Below are 17,419 nucleotides of genomic sequence, written 5' to 3' on the forward strand. Positions count from 1 at the left end.
TCATATAAAGAGTTTATTATGAGACAATGCAAAGCTGTTTTAATGTTTTCGTTTTTTAAGAAAAACAATAGGGGAGCAATATTTCTTAGCTTTAAATAAATGTAAAGGTACAGGACCAAAGGGATTAGAATGCTATATTTTTAATTAAAGCATTAGGCAACTAGCTCTCTCAAATGTCTTTAATTATTTTGTATTATCGCATTCAATAAAGGTCATATAGAGCAGAATCAAAGATTTTGTGGTAAAAAAAAAATATATATATATATATATATTAGTTTTATTTTAATACCGTAAACCGGGGCGAGTCTACCCATTTTTTCAGTTTGTCAACTTTCAAGTGGTCAAACTTTTGTAAATATTGAAGAAAAAAGGCTTTTAATAGGTGTTTCGGAATTGCTATTTATCCCTCTTTAAAGCTGTGAAATCTATTTTAGAAAATATTAACAGTTACGCTGTTACTGTATATTTTTATAGAACTGCTGACAAATCTCTCGTATGGGGCGAGACTACCCATTCTACTAAAATGAATGTTAACATTGTAAATAATCAAATTTTACTATTAATTTGCTATTTTGGTTACTATATAGGATATTTATGAAGTAAAATTCATAACTTTATTATATATTCCATTTTTTTATTCATAAAATAACACAAATTGAGTATTTGATCGATTATCACATTTTGATCACAGTTTTGTTTTTATAATCATTAACATTATAAAATAACATTTTTTTCTGATTATTGTTCATAAAAATAAATTAAAATTAATATAAATTTACAATTAAATAATTAATAAATAATAATTAAACATTATTAACAAAATCGAAATTCAAACATTGGGAATCATGAAAAATCCTTTTCCCATTCTTTTGGGAGGTAATAATAATTTATAAATAGTAATTTATTTAACTTACATTAAATAAAAAAAGTTAGTTTTGCAATATAAAAATTGAAAAAAATAGGTAAAATAAAGATTTTTTATATTTACATTTATATTTAACCTATAAATTTTCTTATTAATGATAAATTTAGCAATGCAGAATTAAAATAATAAACTCAAATTCATTTAAAATGACGTAATTTTAATATAAACAAAGTTCTAAATTATATTATTATGCTTTATTAAAACTAAATACGAATGGGTAGACTCGTCCCGCGAATTCTGGCTTTTTGTTTAAAACAGCAAAACTTTTTGGGTTTTTTTCATATAAAATTAATGTAATAGATAAGTTTATCACTTAACCAAAGTGAAAATAGTAATAATAATAATATACTTACGGAGCACCAACTAAAAGTTTGCTGATTTTCAATACAAATCTCTCAAAAGACGTTTGAACAGGTCGGTTAAAAAGACGCCAATAAATAAAAAACGGATCAAACTACTATAGCGCCATCTTCCATAGAGTCTGAACTAAGTCCTCAGTCGGTAAATTTTTTTTTATTTGCAATTTAAAATAGTGAAAATTAAATAAAACTAAAATGGGTAGACTCGCCCCTGGATGCGTAGACTGCGTTTGGTTTACGGTAGCTTTTCACGAAACGTTAACTTTAGCGCCGAACAGTGGGCAAATATATAATTACAAACATATAATTACATTTTTCTCCCAACGCTTTCGCATCTTCAACTTGAAAACAACTTCAGATTCAACTTCAAATTGAAAAAAAAAAAAAACTAACTTAGGCAATTGCATCTTTTTTTCATTATAAATAAAATATAAAATTAAATTTGTCCACAGTATAAATGTTAATCCTTTTTTCAAATCGTTAATATCTATTGTGTAACTGTGAACTCTTGATGTGAATAAACTTTGTTTTTACTACAACGCAACCGAGTATTTATTTTTTAAAACAAAACTTGCTTATTGATTAAATTCACTTAAAAAAAATAGTTTCTTTCATCGAATGCGCATTATTTGGTTTCACATTATTATAAATAAAGAAAAAACAAACTTTAAAAACAATCAAAGATTGTCAATAGCTGGATTTTTAAGAAGACCACCTACTGTTTGTCTAAGATAGGTACTCTGCCAGACATTCGTCTGGAGCTGTGGCGGTGACTATGGTAACGGTTTTTTTTTTTTTTTTTAGTACAACACCTGTGGATGAAGACCATCCACTTTTTGTTCCTGAACTAAGCTGTCCCCCGTTTCCATTGACTCTGACCTAACGCGTAACTCCCAGTTCCAAAACTCGGAAACTTTCACCGAGAGTTCAAAAGCGATTCCACCATTTTTTTTTTTTTTTTGACCGTCGGTTTCTTAAGTGAGGGTTACTTGACCGGCAGTTACAGGCGGTAGATATATAGTCATATTAACAGCGTTTGTTTTCAATTTTCGTTGCTATTTCTTTAAAAAAAAATTCTATTAAAAGAAGAAAAAAAGATTGCATCGAGTAATTAAATTTGAATCTCTCTTTAACTGGTCAAATTAAAAATATGTTTAGTTTCGTTTTCCTAACTGACTTGTATTGATGAGCAAAAGGATCCGAGCTTTACTATTATGAATTTAGATATTTTATTATTATGGATATCATAAAGCAGCAAGCAACCATAGAAATGTAACTGAAATTCGATTAAAAATACTTTTATTTCACACAATTATTTAATACTTTTATTTTACACTATGATCAAGGGGATTGTGCTAACATCATTATCATCCTTATTAGCGTATTTTTGGTATTTTTTTTCTTCCCCTTCATAACATATTATCGATAACTTAAACCATTTAGAAGAATTTTTTTTTAAAATTTTAAATGAAATTGTATATAATATACTTCTTAGTACAGATAAGCATAAATCAACACATTCATATTATTCAGAAGTTATAAATGACTACTATTGTGCTGCCATCTGCTGATAAAGGTATATGAGTAACCCCATTACAATCTTACTCGATGTCAAGATGTTGTAAGTGAGAGAAAGGGATAAGAATTCTGACCATACCAGAACCGAGGTTCTACTACTACTATTAATAAATTTTTTAATCAGCTTATGACAGGTATAGAATATGATTTAGGTCTAAAGATTTCTTGCATTTATAGTTAAAAAATATTTAAAAATTATGCTTTTGTATTTTATATATATATATATATATATATATATATATATCATTTGCCTATTTTTATTATAAAATTTGGAAAACTTATTATTTTTCATTTACATAAAAATTAATAGAAGGTGATTATAGTAATAAGATAAGCCAAAGCAGCGTGAATATTTTCAGGCAAGGATATAAGAAAAAACTCTACATCGTACAGATAAATAGCGCTGTATGGCCAGAAAAGTGGGGAAACGAGCTTGCGCGCTCAGTGGCAATAAAAACGCGCAGCACACGCATATCTTGGGTAATAGTTTTTTCTCAAAGCAACGTCTGCTGTCTTCCTCTTATTGACAATATTCTTAGTTTCTGTTAACTAATAGCGCCATCTATCCTTGCAATGAAAGTTTTATTTTAATTATCTATTTATTTTTATCACGCCTAAAAATATTGGGACCATATTTCCTAGATTGCGGCTACCCCCATATATTGGGGGTCAGAAATCTCTGTTTTGCTTCTAAATTAAAAAAAAAAAGTAATGAAAATCTATAATCAACTACTAAGTAATCTAAGTGTATACGTTTAGATTTAGTTGTGCAATTTTTTTTAGTCGTACTTCATTCAAATTTAACCCTGAATAAGAATTGCTATCGTAACAGGGTTAAATGAAAAGAGAAAATATCTTCCAGATCAAAATAAAAAGCCAGTAAATATTTAAGGCAACATCAGTCTTTGAGGCAAAACGTTCAAAGGGAATAAAATAATAAAAAATGCTATAATTTCGGTAGCATGTTGCTATAATCGGAACGCTTTCAAACCTTAAGTCTTTCACAACACAAGACTTTTAATAGGGCCTGAATTTCAATAAACTTAACGAATAACATCAACAGCTCACAAACAGACGATGTTACTTTGCAATGCCCCGCCAAAGCAAAATGCTAACAAATAACGTCGGTCGATTGCAAATAGATGGATATGCCAGCTAGCCTGCAACATATACATGCGGTCCTATGTATGGTAGGTATAAACACTTTAAAAATATTACAAATTCATTTAAGAAAGAAAAAAACTAGCCAATGTTAAGAGACCAAAATGTATTTATGCAAACGACCTAATAATTCATTTTAAATATAGATATATACCTACTCCGTCTTACCTATAAATTAAAAAGAAAATAAAAAGTAATGAAAGTCTGTAAACAACTACTAAGTAATCTAAGTATATCCCTTTGACTTTAGTTGCGCGATTTCTTTTCCACCATAACTCTTTCAAATTTTTACCTACAAATTTATAACTTCACATTTCCTACTTTAAGACTAGCTATTCTAACATGGCTAAATGAAAAGTGAAGATCTTTTTCAGAGTAAAAAAGAAGGCCAGTTTTTTACAACATAAGACTTTTATTTGGGCTCAAAAAATTTCTTATGTATGTCTTAGTATAAATAGTAAAATCAAGCTCTTTGTAAACTGCCAACATTACAAGGGCATACGCAACAACATTCGCAGCAACAAATGACGTCGGCAGTTCATGTTATTTTTACTTATTTTAAATTTTTGTGATCTATTTTATTTGTTGTTATTTTTATAAAAAATTTTTTTTAGTGCTCCTCACACTATTGTATTAATATATTTTGCTTTGGCTTTATTGATACAATATCAGAAAGCACTCTGTTTTGCGGATATAATCGTGTGGGCGGAAGAAAAGATTATATCTCTTTTTTCCGGTTTTTTTAATTAACATTTCATTTTTTTTATATTTTTTTTTTAAATAAACTGTTATTTGTTATTTTTTTATTTATTATTTCCCACCCCCCTTTTTTCATATGTCTTTAATTTTTCTTTGTTTTATTCTTCATTTTGAACTTATCTAATGAGTGCTGTTTACTTGCAGCTTAAGCGCAATAAATGAAACTTATTGTTTTTCTTAACTTTCTTAGTGTTTTCTTGTATTTATATATATATATATATATATATATATATATATATATATATATATATATATATATATATATTATATATAGGGGAGAGTCGGGTAGCCCCGCCCATAGCCAATTTCATGTGCCAATTTTATGTGTTTCATCAATTTCATTTAAGTCAATGGGGCCATCGGACTTTAATTGTTATTTTAAAAAAAGATTATTTTCAAAGTTTCAAGTATTTATGCAGCTGTTAACATGGTAAACAATAGTTTTGAAAATATGTTGAATACAGTAGTCATGAAATTAAGAAAAATAGGTTGAATGTTTCGATTAAACTTCATTTTAATACTAAAAAAATAATTTTTTCTATACATACAGCATTGATGTATGTAGTCTTAAGTTTTATTTGCACGAAGAAAGAAGTTTATATGTGAAAAATTGTTCGAGTAATTACAAATTTACAATAAAGTAGGATTTCGGGTATCACCGTCCAATTTTATTTCATCGATAAATGTACGGTTGCAAAGATTATTATTTTATTGCTTCAAATTTGAATGTTATATGCATTTTTAACAACAAATATTGTTGTTATTAAATGATTATTATTAAATGATAGAATTCACTAAAAGTATATAAATGTGTAACAAATAAAATTATTTTGTGATAAAAATGATAAATGAGGTTTATCTATTGTCAATACATTGGTCACTTTCATTTACACCTGACAAAGCAGTCAAAAAACATAATTTTTGTAACTGGTGGGGCTGCCCGACACATTTTGAAAAGAGCTGAAAAGCATTTTTTAAATTTCTATTTTTTTAAGTTAAACTATTCTTTTTCTGGTTTATTCCTTTTGCATTATTTAATTAGATGGTAAAACAATAGAAAGATAAAAAAATATTGATTATTACTCAATATTATACAGAAATATAAGCAATACTCCTTAAGTGGGCGGGGCTACCAGACTCTCCCCTATATATAATACCTACTCTGTGTTACTTTCAAATTTAAAAAAAAGTAATGAAAATCTATAAACAACTACTAAGTAATCTAAGCATATCCCTTAGAATTTAGCTGTGCGATTTTTTTTTACCGTACCTCATTCAAATTTTAACCCTACTTTTAGACTGGCTATTCTAACATGGCTAAATGAAAAGAGAAAATCTCTTTCAGAGCAAAATAAAGAGCCAGTAAATATTTAAGGCAACGTCAGTCTTGGAGGCAGAATGTTCAAAGGGAATAAAAAATAAAAAACATCAAAAAATCTCTTCATTCCAAAGTCTATTTACGGAAAGGTAGTTTACTTTAAAATGTGACTTGTAAATCATGCAGCTCAAGATTTTTACGTTGTTATAATGGAAAACGCTTTCAAATCTAAAGTCTTTCACAACATAACAAGACTTCTATTAGGGCCTGAATTTCAAAGCCGTATTATTCGTTAGTAAAAGTAATTGAAATAAGATTTTTAAAAACTCTGTTTTTCTTTAGTTAAACGCTTTTTGATTTCGAAAGGAAGTGCTCTTTTTCATGTTTGCTCAAGTGATTTATGTAATTTTTTTTTAAACTTTTGAATTCTTTAAGTATTCGTGTATATTTTTATCTTTCAGTAAGAATTCATCAAATTTTATTCACAACGCCGCTCTTACGTGGGCAAACTTAGCTAATTCAATTTGACGTTAGAAGTGCTGAAAGTAAAAGTGATGCAAGTCAAAGCTAGACTAATTTTATTATTTTGTTCATTTAAACCTTTTCATGTGAGGCTTGAATTACTTTTAAATATAGTGCAATATTTTTATTGCATTCATTTTTAAAAAAAAAATTAACCAAAAATTTAAACAAAAACTTTTTCAAACAATAAAAAATTTTTTGTAAGTATTTGACGCTTTGAAGGTCCCCCCCCCATGAGGAGATTTTTCATTTAATTTTTTTATTTTATTAAACTTTAGAACAATATTTCTTAAAGGAAAAAAAAGCCTTAAATTTGAAATAACTATGATAGATTTAGAGCAATATAGTAATAATACATACTTTTTGAAAAGATTGCATTATTTCATAAAATTGTTTTTTTGTACTGTTTCCAGACACGTTTCCGGAATTTCCTCTTGATAACAACACAGTAAAGACAAAATCTTATCCATAATTTAAAAATATAGCTCATAATTAGCCCTTCATATATCATAGGTATTTTACTATACTTCAACTTAAGATTTTTTTTTATAAGAAACTATTTTAGTTCTTTAATTATGAAAAATGGAAAGGTAAAATATCCAATTAAATTGATGAATAATAAAAGTGAAGAGTTTAAAAGTCAGCAGGAATCCTTTATTTTAAAATAAAATTTACTAATTTTGAAGCAAATTATTTTCAGTTGCATGAAATATTAGCAAATCCAATTTTTAAAGATTGCATTTTTATTTTTTCTAATTTTAATGTTTCACAGAAACTTTTCGTAGAACTTTAAGCCTTATGTGATCCTATGTGGACTTACTTAATTAAACATTATAAATTTGTTTTGGTGGTCACATGTTGGACACAGCCTAACATAGGACCACATTATAAATATTTATTGCTTCATTTCAGTTTGAGTTAAAGTCTGCCATTTTCGTTTTAAAAATAACTGAAGAAGGAGAATTGAGTTCAAAGAGTTAAAGGGAACAACCAAAGAAATTTCAAAATACATGCATTTTTAAAAAAATTCACACAAGCGCGTGCGTGTAATATATATATATATATATAATCAAGACTAAAGCTTTACATATTTTTTAATTCAGAATAATTCTTCGAAGTACTTTAAGATGATATATGAGACAATATTCGATTCTTTAAAGTCACAAGCAAATAGAAGAAAGAATAAAATTTTAATTTTTATTTTAATGCTTCACTAGTATTTTTATTAAGATTGTATCTATAAAAGTTTTGTAAAGCAAAAACAATATCAATATTTTCAAGCAATAAATAAAGCGCTTTTAAAAATAATATTTCTCACGATGTAAATTGATAACGTTAAAAATAATTTTGAAGTATTTTACTTTAATTGCTTCGACATTTAGAATCAGAAATCCAAAAGGAAAAGCTATGTTTAATTTATTAAACTTTTATAAATTTAGATTGATTTTCCTGGAAAATTTTCTAGAGATTTACATAATTACGTTCTATAAAAAAAAATATCGAACGAAGAAGAGATTTTAACAAAAGGTCTCAAGATGTTTTGCAGTAAGAAAATATTTTAAAAATATTCTTAAAGTACTACTTTCTTAGAAACAGATTCCTAGAAGAAAAAGTCAATACGAAGCAGCAAAGAAATAGGTTGTTTCCTTTTTAATTCAGCAATAACAAGTCATAAACACTCTCGTTGAAAATATGTATTAAATCTTTTAAGGAAAAAAACGTCTGAATAAATTAACATTTAAATAAATTAATGAACCTCTCTTAACCGAATTTCACGTTTTAACGAATCTCGTTTTTTCATTTTTCCACAATTAAAAAAGCAAAAAATCTCATTTAAGGAATAATAAGTTATAATAATGAATAAAAACGATTAATAATAACGAATAAATGCTCTAAAATTTAAAAAAACATACTGAAAATTCAGAAAAAATATTTTTAAATAGAAAAAAATTGTTCGAAATAAAAAAGAAATTAAAAAAATATCTAATGTCATCAAATTCAGGGCCCCAGTTATTACAAATTTAGGCGTTTCATAATTGTTGAATGGTTATTTCGTTTATAATATTCCAACTTATCTTCATACTAAATTTTATTTAAATTGGTCTAATAGTTCTGGAGTTAGGGAAAAAACATGAATATTTTCTTTATTTTAATTATTACACATTACGCAGAGAATTTTTTTTTCAAAGCATTCATTTTTTACAATCTGCAATAAAAAATAAGTGCTTTAAAAATCAGAAGAAAAATAAACCTATCGAGTTTTGGAGAATTAGTGGATAATATTTTGTGTCAAAAAGCTAAAAAATTACGTCATATTTAAATAAAAACTTCAAAAAATTGGTTTAGAATTGTTCGGAAAAGAAAAAATGGATAATAGTGAAACTAATCCAAAAGATAAAAACAGCTAAAAAAAATTACAATTTATTGAAGGATTAGCTAATCAATGTCTTTTAATTCTTCTGTTTAAAGCAACCCAAATATAAAAACAGTACTTAAAAAAATTTTAATAATTTAGCAAAAACCAAAACATTTATTTGAGCAAATAAATAATCTTCTCCAATTCATTTTTTTAAAGTAGTAATTTCCAATCTTCTCAGCAATTCTCAAACATAATTAAAATAATAAAAAGTCATACAAACAATTCAGCTTATTAAGTAAAATCTCATAACAGACATACATTAAATGCTAAAAATTATTTTTATCTATCAATACAAAATTTTTTTAAAAACCTAATCCTTAATTTACAAACACTAATTTAAAATTGCATATTTTGTCACGGTTCAAATATCATGCAAAAATATATTTTTTTTAAAAATGATTTCCATTAATTTGAGAAGCGAGAAAAAGAATGCGTCGCTCCGTGGGAACATGGGCCACTGCTCACAGTAATCTCTCACTTAATTGATTCTAAATTAAGAAATCATCACTAGAAGAAAAAAAAATATATACTTATTTCATTCCATAAGCGGCTTAGAAGTTACCAATCTTTAACAAGGAGCATTTTCTAACGGTACGGTAATAAAGTTATATCGTTAGAAGACGACGTTAAAAATATTTCTCTTTTTAGTAATTTCCCAGGAGGGGTGAGAGGAACAGGATATTAGCTTTTATACATCACGGCTATTCTCTCGCGTAACAGGCTATTCCCTTTTATTAAGCTATACGTGTTCCAATTTTTTTTACATTTTTCTCACCCCTTTCTTGGCGACTTATTTCTTTTTTAAGCGTAAGATTTATTCATCAACGATTCCATAACAACTTTTCCAAATTGATGATTTTTTTTTTCGATCGAAGATGCAAAATTTAATAATGCGTGATTTTTTTTTTAAATTATTACTTTAGCTAATTCAAGAAAATTTTAGAACATTTCAAATTCTTGAATCAAGATAATTTTTAGTTGAAAAAAAAATCAAGTGAAAATTACAAGATAATTTTTAGTTGAAACAAAAATCAAGTAAAAATTATAAGATATTGAAAAGAATAGAAACGATGGTAAACATATATTTAAACATTACTCTCCCTCGCTCAACCATTGACTGGCTTTTGCGGGGATTGCGAATTTCAATTACCTTTACAATAGCACCCCAGGCATGCTCGATAAAGTGTAACATAAGATGATCGGGCTGGCTAATCCAATGTGCAAATTTTTGCTTTTCATATAATCGTTGACCGATCAGATGATGTGTTAGTAGCTACCTACGCCTTGCTGTCACTTAAAAAAATGAAAAAAAAAATCAGCTCTATCCCTGAAAATAAGGAGACAGTGTTTTAAAATGTTATGATGTTTGACTGCTGTGAAGTATGAAAATATCTCATCAATCGAGCATTGAGTGCATGGTGGATGCCAGCACAATTAAACTTCTGCTGCCATAGTGGTCTATGTTCGAACTGACGTATACAACCCTCGTTCCTGAATCGTTGAACTAACTGTGGAATGGTTGCATTGTTTTTATTTTTCAAGCGTAATTGCGGTTTAGTTTCACTTGAAAAGATGACTACCAATGTGTGAATTAGAAGCTCCTGTAACTTTAGGGTTGGATTTGAAATGTTTAAGATTTAGATTTGAAAATTAAAGAAACCACACCCGATATAGATTGTCGATAGAAAGATCTCCCCTAGCTGCAGAGTCTAAAGCAGTCTGCTGTTATGGAAACAAGAAATATCGCATTTCAAAGAGGGGCTTTTTTCCTCTCTGTTCCTCTTCGCTCCCAGGGATCAGGGTTCGATCCTAGTGAATGCTGGTCTATAGAAATCCTCCCCGGATCGCACCGACCACAGTGCTGACGTAAAAATATCCTCAGTGGTTGACGGCTCATGGGTTAGACTAACTGTGGAAGGTTTTCCGCTCCACGTAACGCAAATATTGGTTAGTTTCATCAAAAAGTAATCCACAAAGGCAAATTTCTCCCAAGACTTGATTAAGGAGTTCCCTTGACTTCTGGAATGAGTTGAAAATTACAAGGCTACGGAGTTGAATATTGGTAGTCGTAAACTCAGAATTAGGTTGGCTGTTCAATGACAGTTATAATAATAAAATAAAACCTCGTAACCATAGTCACCGCCACTGCTTCAGGTGAATGGCAAAGGGGAATTATTTCCCCAGGCAGACTGTATATAAAGTGTTTGCTTTTTTAAGGTGAACAAGTGCCGCCATGGAATCTTTTTTTACATTGTAAAATCATGCCTACACTGTTAAGAATACATAATTAAATTTTGCGAAACTTTATTTGCTTTTCACGAAACCGTTTCCTTGTATGTGCTTCGAGTGGAATAGAATAACGAAATATCTATCGTCTACTTTTCGAAGAAACTAATTTTGTCAAAAACAAAAAAAAAATTTTCCAAGGTCCTTTCGTATATAGACATTAGTGATTCGGTTATCAGAAGAGCAGATGTATAGTCTGATTTTTCAGGAGCGCTCAATTATCAGAATTCACGTCGCTCCTATAGTAAGAAAAGCGGAGAATAAAAGAATATCCATGCCCCTGACCAGGATTCGAAATAGACCTATCTGACATGAGGAAGTGCCCTGACCACCATACGGTTGGTTGACAAAGTAACAAAAGCGAAGGAAGCAAGAAATAACACAGTAGAACAAGCTCCCAGAATGCACTGCGATGAAGTTCCGATTTGAGGAAACAATTTTGTCTTATATTTGAGTTTGTTTTGTGTCGGAAATAACGTGATTCCGTGTCGAAATGATTCTAAAATCGAACGAAATACAGCTCAATGATTGCTGAATCGTCCGAAGTGAGTCTTATTTCTGAGAGTGTATTTTGCGTTTTAGAAATCATCTATTTTCACTTTTAATGGCTAAAAGATATTTTGCTTCAGCACTGTTATTTATTTTTAGCTAAAGAAAAACATTTTTGTGACAGTTCCATGGTTCTTTATCTTTTTAACATCACTCATCCATTTGTAATTGTTCTCTCTATTGCTTAAGAATATTTTTGCGTTGCGCCTTGTCGTCAAGAATATAAAAAGTGATAAACAAAGCCTCGTCTGAGATTTAGAAAATGGTCTTCGATTCTATTTTCTCAAAGCACTAAAACTTAGAACGACCACAGTGGTGATGTGATTTCGATCCAAATTTTGAGTGTATGGAATCTTTCTCTTCGTGAAGGGCTCATAAATATAAATTCTTGTTCAATGAAAAAAGTAAATATATTGGAATCGTGGATATGAGCTTTCTTTTGTCGAAGAAAAGAATTCGCCATTAATGTAAGAAAAAAAAAATCACGAATGGAAATAAAAAGCCTATATATCACTGCATAAAACATTCGAAACAAATTTTAAACTAAAAATAAGTTCGTACACATGTTATGTTTACATTGTTTGTTTATTTTCCGTTTCGAAATAAATTTTGCTATTGTGTCTTTGTTGCATTTGGAATTTCCGGTTCCCATTGCTGATTAATATATTCGAAAATATTCTTGATACTGCAGCATTTCGCGAAAAGAAATTTTGCTTTGAATCTTGATTTCTTATAAAAACAATTGTTCAGTTTTGTAACTTAATCTTGTTTGAATTTGTTTTGTGCGATTGCAAACATAGTTTCTGCTTAATTTTGAATACATCACAACTGAAAGCACTCTCGTTCATGTGGTGGGAAATTTCAGTACAGCTCAGGCGTTTTCCATGTCGTTAAACTGAATTGAAAATTATCTGGAGTACCTATCATTGTTAAAATAGACCCAGAAAAGGGTCTAATTTAAAAGGGTCTATTTGCGTCTGTCTTATGACTGTTTAATTATAATTATTATTAATGAATCAGCATGTGTTTAAATGTTGATAATTCATTAAACTATTGCTATACGGATATCGTTTGACAGTTAATTTTTTTCCTGTTTTGTATCTGCATATGCTTAAATATTGATAGCTCATAAAATTTTCCAGTACTATTCAAATTTCATTAAAATCTGTTCAATATTTCTAGTGGTCTGTAAATTTAGTGAATTTTGAGTACCTGCTATGATTAGATTCCAGAAATACTAGTGAACTTGTTTTGTTTAATATTTTTCATAACATTAGCCCAAATCCAAATGCTTTTTCCTTAAAATTGATGTAGTTGCTTTTAAAACCAAAGTCTTTATCAAAATGAACATAGGATATACTTTGAGTTAAAGATAGAATACAATGAAGCACACTATTTCTGTATTGTTTTCAGGATATAATTTCTACTGAATTTCAGGAATGTTATTTCAAGAGACTTTTTAGAATTATTTTCTAAAAATACAAGTTAATCTTATTTAAGTTAGTAGTAAAATTCAAATTGGCTTTTCTCTGAAACAGTTTTACCCCAAAGATCAATATTCGCACAATCTGCAATGGCAAACATTCTGACGTAATAACCCCTACTGAAAAAAATAAAAGAAAACGATATAATAACTCTCCCCCTCCCTCATCAGCTACCAGTAAGCGAAGGACTTGACTATCCTTCAACAATACCATAGCTAGTCAATCAAAGGTTACTGCTCAAAAAAGGTAACTAAATTGTATTGACTTTTCGGTAGTAAATATTTAGTAACCTTCTAGTCAACTAGATGGGGCGAAAACTACGTTGCTTTTCAATATATTTTTCTCATCCAAATCGCGTGCTTCTAAGTATTTTTAGATTAGAGTTGTGGATAGAAAAAAATATATATCTGCTCCACCCCTTTAGAACAGAGTAGATTGTTTCACGAATTCATAATTTCTTATTTTTTTGAACCTCACACGCAAAATTTCCAATGGAAGAAAATTTCTGCCAATTCCTTAATGTGTTTTGCTACTAAGAATGTTTACTATTCTTCTCAGATTTTCCCAAGAGGTTTCCAACGCTTTCTCATACTTAATATTTCAGGTAGAAGTCAGTTTATTTCATGGTAAGGAGATTTAAGTGAAATATTTGCAACGTATTATTAGTTTTAATTATTGTTATGCTTAGATTTCCTTATTCGATATAATAATTTATTCATAAATGCGTAAAATTATTTTCTGTGATGTGTTTATAATTAATTAAATATAAATTTCAGGACAGAAATGCTGAGTACATTATATTAAGGTTGAAATTAGTTTGGATATGTAAAAAAAAATTTCGCAAATGAAGATTTTATTTTTGTAATGGTTGTTTCTTTAATAATTATTGCTAATTCAATCATTAATTTTTCAACAAAGCATCATGAAATTCACGACCATTACGCACAGTGTTTCAATTACACCATTATTGCACAAAATCGTTGCTAAAATAACATGATTATTAAACGAAATAGTTGTTTAATTTACACCATTAGTGCACGCAATAGTTCTTTAAATTACACTAATAGTACACGCAATCGTTGTTTAAATTACACGATTAGTAAGCACAGTAGTTTTTAAATTGCGAGATAAGTAACCACATTAGTTGTTTAAACAGCAAGATTAGTACACAGAACAATAGTTCAATAACACGATTAGTACTATATACAACTACACTATGGTTGTTTATATTACATGACGATTACAGAAAATCGTTACTTAAATAACATGGTTAGTAAACAACAATTGTTAAAATATAGCGATTAGTACATACAATAGCTGTTTAAATTGCATAAGTGCACTCAATAGTTGCTTAAATTACACTATAGAGCATGATTAGCGCACTGTATATAGCACGCAAAGTCAGAAATTCGAATTTGTAGGGAAAAAAAGTATGTTTATTCAAAGAAAGTATATCTTTGTGTCTGATTTCGAAACTTAAAATATCGTCTGCACTTATTAATTAGCATATTTGAGGTCACCCCCTCAAGCTATTAAGATTGAGTCCAAGAACGCAGAAATCTGATCATTAGATCAAAAGTTATAGAGAGTGATTCGTTTTTTTTCCGCACTTTACATAACATTAATTTCTAAAATTTAAAATTTATTTCATTCGTAAAATAAACTAGGCATTCACAGCTTTTTATTTTCGTAATATACTGCGAAAGTTAGGAAAATATAAAAAAGAACAACGCTGTGAATTAATTAACATTTAGAGAACATTGCGATTGACTTTTTAACTGTACTTCAAAAGCAAAAGTTAAAAATAATGAAATTTTAAAAAACGTGTAATAAATTTAATGGCTTCACAGACTTAATTTATGACAAAATTTGCAAAAGAACAAAAACCAAAACCATGATACTCAAAGGAGTTAAGAAGTTTTTGAACTTTCTAAACTGGATTCCGAGAAAGAAGCGCCTACAGATCTCTATTTTTTAAACTTTAACAGGTATATGAACGAACTTTCTCGGTGAATAACGCAAACACAAATATAATTCTTCGACTCAGCAAGAGCTCATTAGCATTTCAACTATATCTTTCTCGGTATGAATAAATGTTATGCAATAAAAATGAGAAACCTTCTCTTGGAGAATTTCCACCCGAACTGCTTTTTGAATGACCTAAGGAATAAATTTTACCCAAGACTTACTCACATTTATTTAACCATACATTAATAAATATATCTACAACAGAAGTTGTAGTAAACGCAGGTGAACAATTTAAACATTTTTATCTCTCGGCGTTAATTTAGTTATTTTGGTTACGCGCGTTGATTTCTTGAAATAAAAGTATGTAACTAATAAATAATCCCAAGAAACTAAAGCGGAAAGATATTACCTAAATGAAAATTTCATTTGCTTCAAATATATACAAATATGATATAATAATAGACACCCATTTTCAAGACTAGGCACACGTTGAATGAGGCGAAAGGAAAGTGATGTAAAATCTAAAATCCGTTTTTAGGAATACAATGCCAGCATTTATAATCCCCCCCCCCAGTCACATCAGCTCATCTTGATCGTCTGGAATCGTATTTTATACATATGAATGCTGATTTCCTTGCTAACGACATTAGTTACACAGTGTCTCTCCGTAAAGCTTAGAGATGCATTTTACTCTTTTTTCCTCTCTGCTATTGTGGTTTTTCTAGTTTTGTTTCCCACCTTTATTACTCCATTCTATGTTGGTAACTTTACTTTTTATATGTTTTAATTTTACTTATATATATATATATATATATATATATATATATATATATATATATATATATATATATATATATATATATATATATATATATATATATATATATATTCTTATTCACGTCTAGCAAGTCTTAAAAATAGGTGTCTATATTTGAGCGGTTGCAATATGTCAACTGTTATTTCATTTATATATTTTTTGATGCGAATAAAATTTTTAATCAGGTAAAAAGCGTGTATTAAAAAAAAAAAACAATTAAAAATGCATTGAATGCATTCAGGAAAAAATAAACTTTAAAGAGACGCGTAATATTGCATAAAAATTTTAATGACTAATTCAGTTTTCAAATCTATAGCAAATAGGAATAATGAAACTAGAACTGAAAGCTCAATAATATAGGCAAACACAAGTTAAAGGAAATACTATGTCTCAACAAAGAGTGCAATAATACAGCAGTCTGTGGAATTCAATTTCAATCAGTTATTCAATTAATGGAGCAAACCCTACTATTCAATAATTTTAATTCCAACACTTTTTAGTTTCGGATTCCAAAATGCTAATTAATTTAACTACATTTTGAAGATTAAAATAGCTGCCTCAAAGATTTAAATGGCATTTATTTAGAAGACATTCTAGACTGCCGATTAAAGATCCAGTTTTGTAAAATTGTGAAGAACGTGAAAAAAGTAAATATGGAAATAAGTTCCTGTTTGTGTAAAAAATTAAAAAATAGTGTCTTTTATAAATGTGTGCTTTAAATTATTATAAATTATTAGGAATTAAATATGACATTGACTTCGTTTCTCATTAAAAAAAAGGGTCCTATAAAGGATCAAACCCCATGTATTAAGTTACCCTAGTAAATAAAATTTAAAATATTATTAAATAATATTATAAATAAATAAATATTATTAAATAAAATTTAAATTACCTGTGCAGATCGTTTTATAATTTGATAAAATAAATGCAATTATGATTTACTTATAAATTTTGTGACATTCACTAGGAAAAAACACTGAAGAAGAATAATACTTTTTGCCATTTACAATTGCCGAGAAAATAAAAAATAAATATTTAAAATATATAAATATGTTATAAATACTATTATTATTTTCATTCATAATACATCTACTTAAAATAGTAAATTTTTAACTGCATTTAATAATTCAAAACTTTCAACAAAAAAAAAATCTATAATCTGTATAAAATATGCTTTGCTTACTTCCCACAAAAATTCAGAAACTCTTGTTAACACATTTTTCAATCGGCGCAAAATATGAAAATCTACCCTTCATTTGACAATAATAAATAAA

General features: G+C 28.3%; 1 protein-coding gene across 4 annotated transcripts in view; it reads right to left on the minus strand.

Annotated features, from left to right (window-relative positions):
- Positions 1 to 17,419, minus strand: part of LOC107436212 (leucine-rich repeat, immunoglobulin-like domain and transmembrane domain-containing protein 2) — a 236,813-nt gene that overhangs the window by 76,899 nt on the left and 142,495 nt on the right. For 2 of the 4 annotated variants that reach the window (XM_043046960.3, XM_043046959.3), the window contains one exon: positions 10,192 to 10,334. The exons of the other annotated variants lie outside the window; for them this stretch is intronic. The gene's annotated coding sequence lies outside the window, so the exon portion shown is untranslated. The remainder of the gene's footprint in view (positions 1 to 10,191; positions 10,335 to 17,419) is intronic. 4 annotated transcript variants of the gene reach the window in all.

This window comes from Parasteatoda tepidariorum, chromosome 12 (genome assembly GCF_982258835.1).
Source record: "Parasteatoda tepidariorum strain Cologne lab strain chromosome 12, Ptep-v5.0, whole genome shotgun sequence".
In the NCBI taxonomy this organism is placed as follows: Eukaryota; Metazoa; Arthropoda; class Arachnida; order Araneae; family Theridiidae; genus Parasteatoda; species Parasteatoda tepidariorum.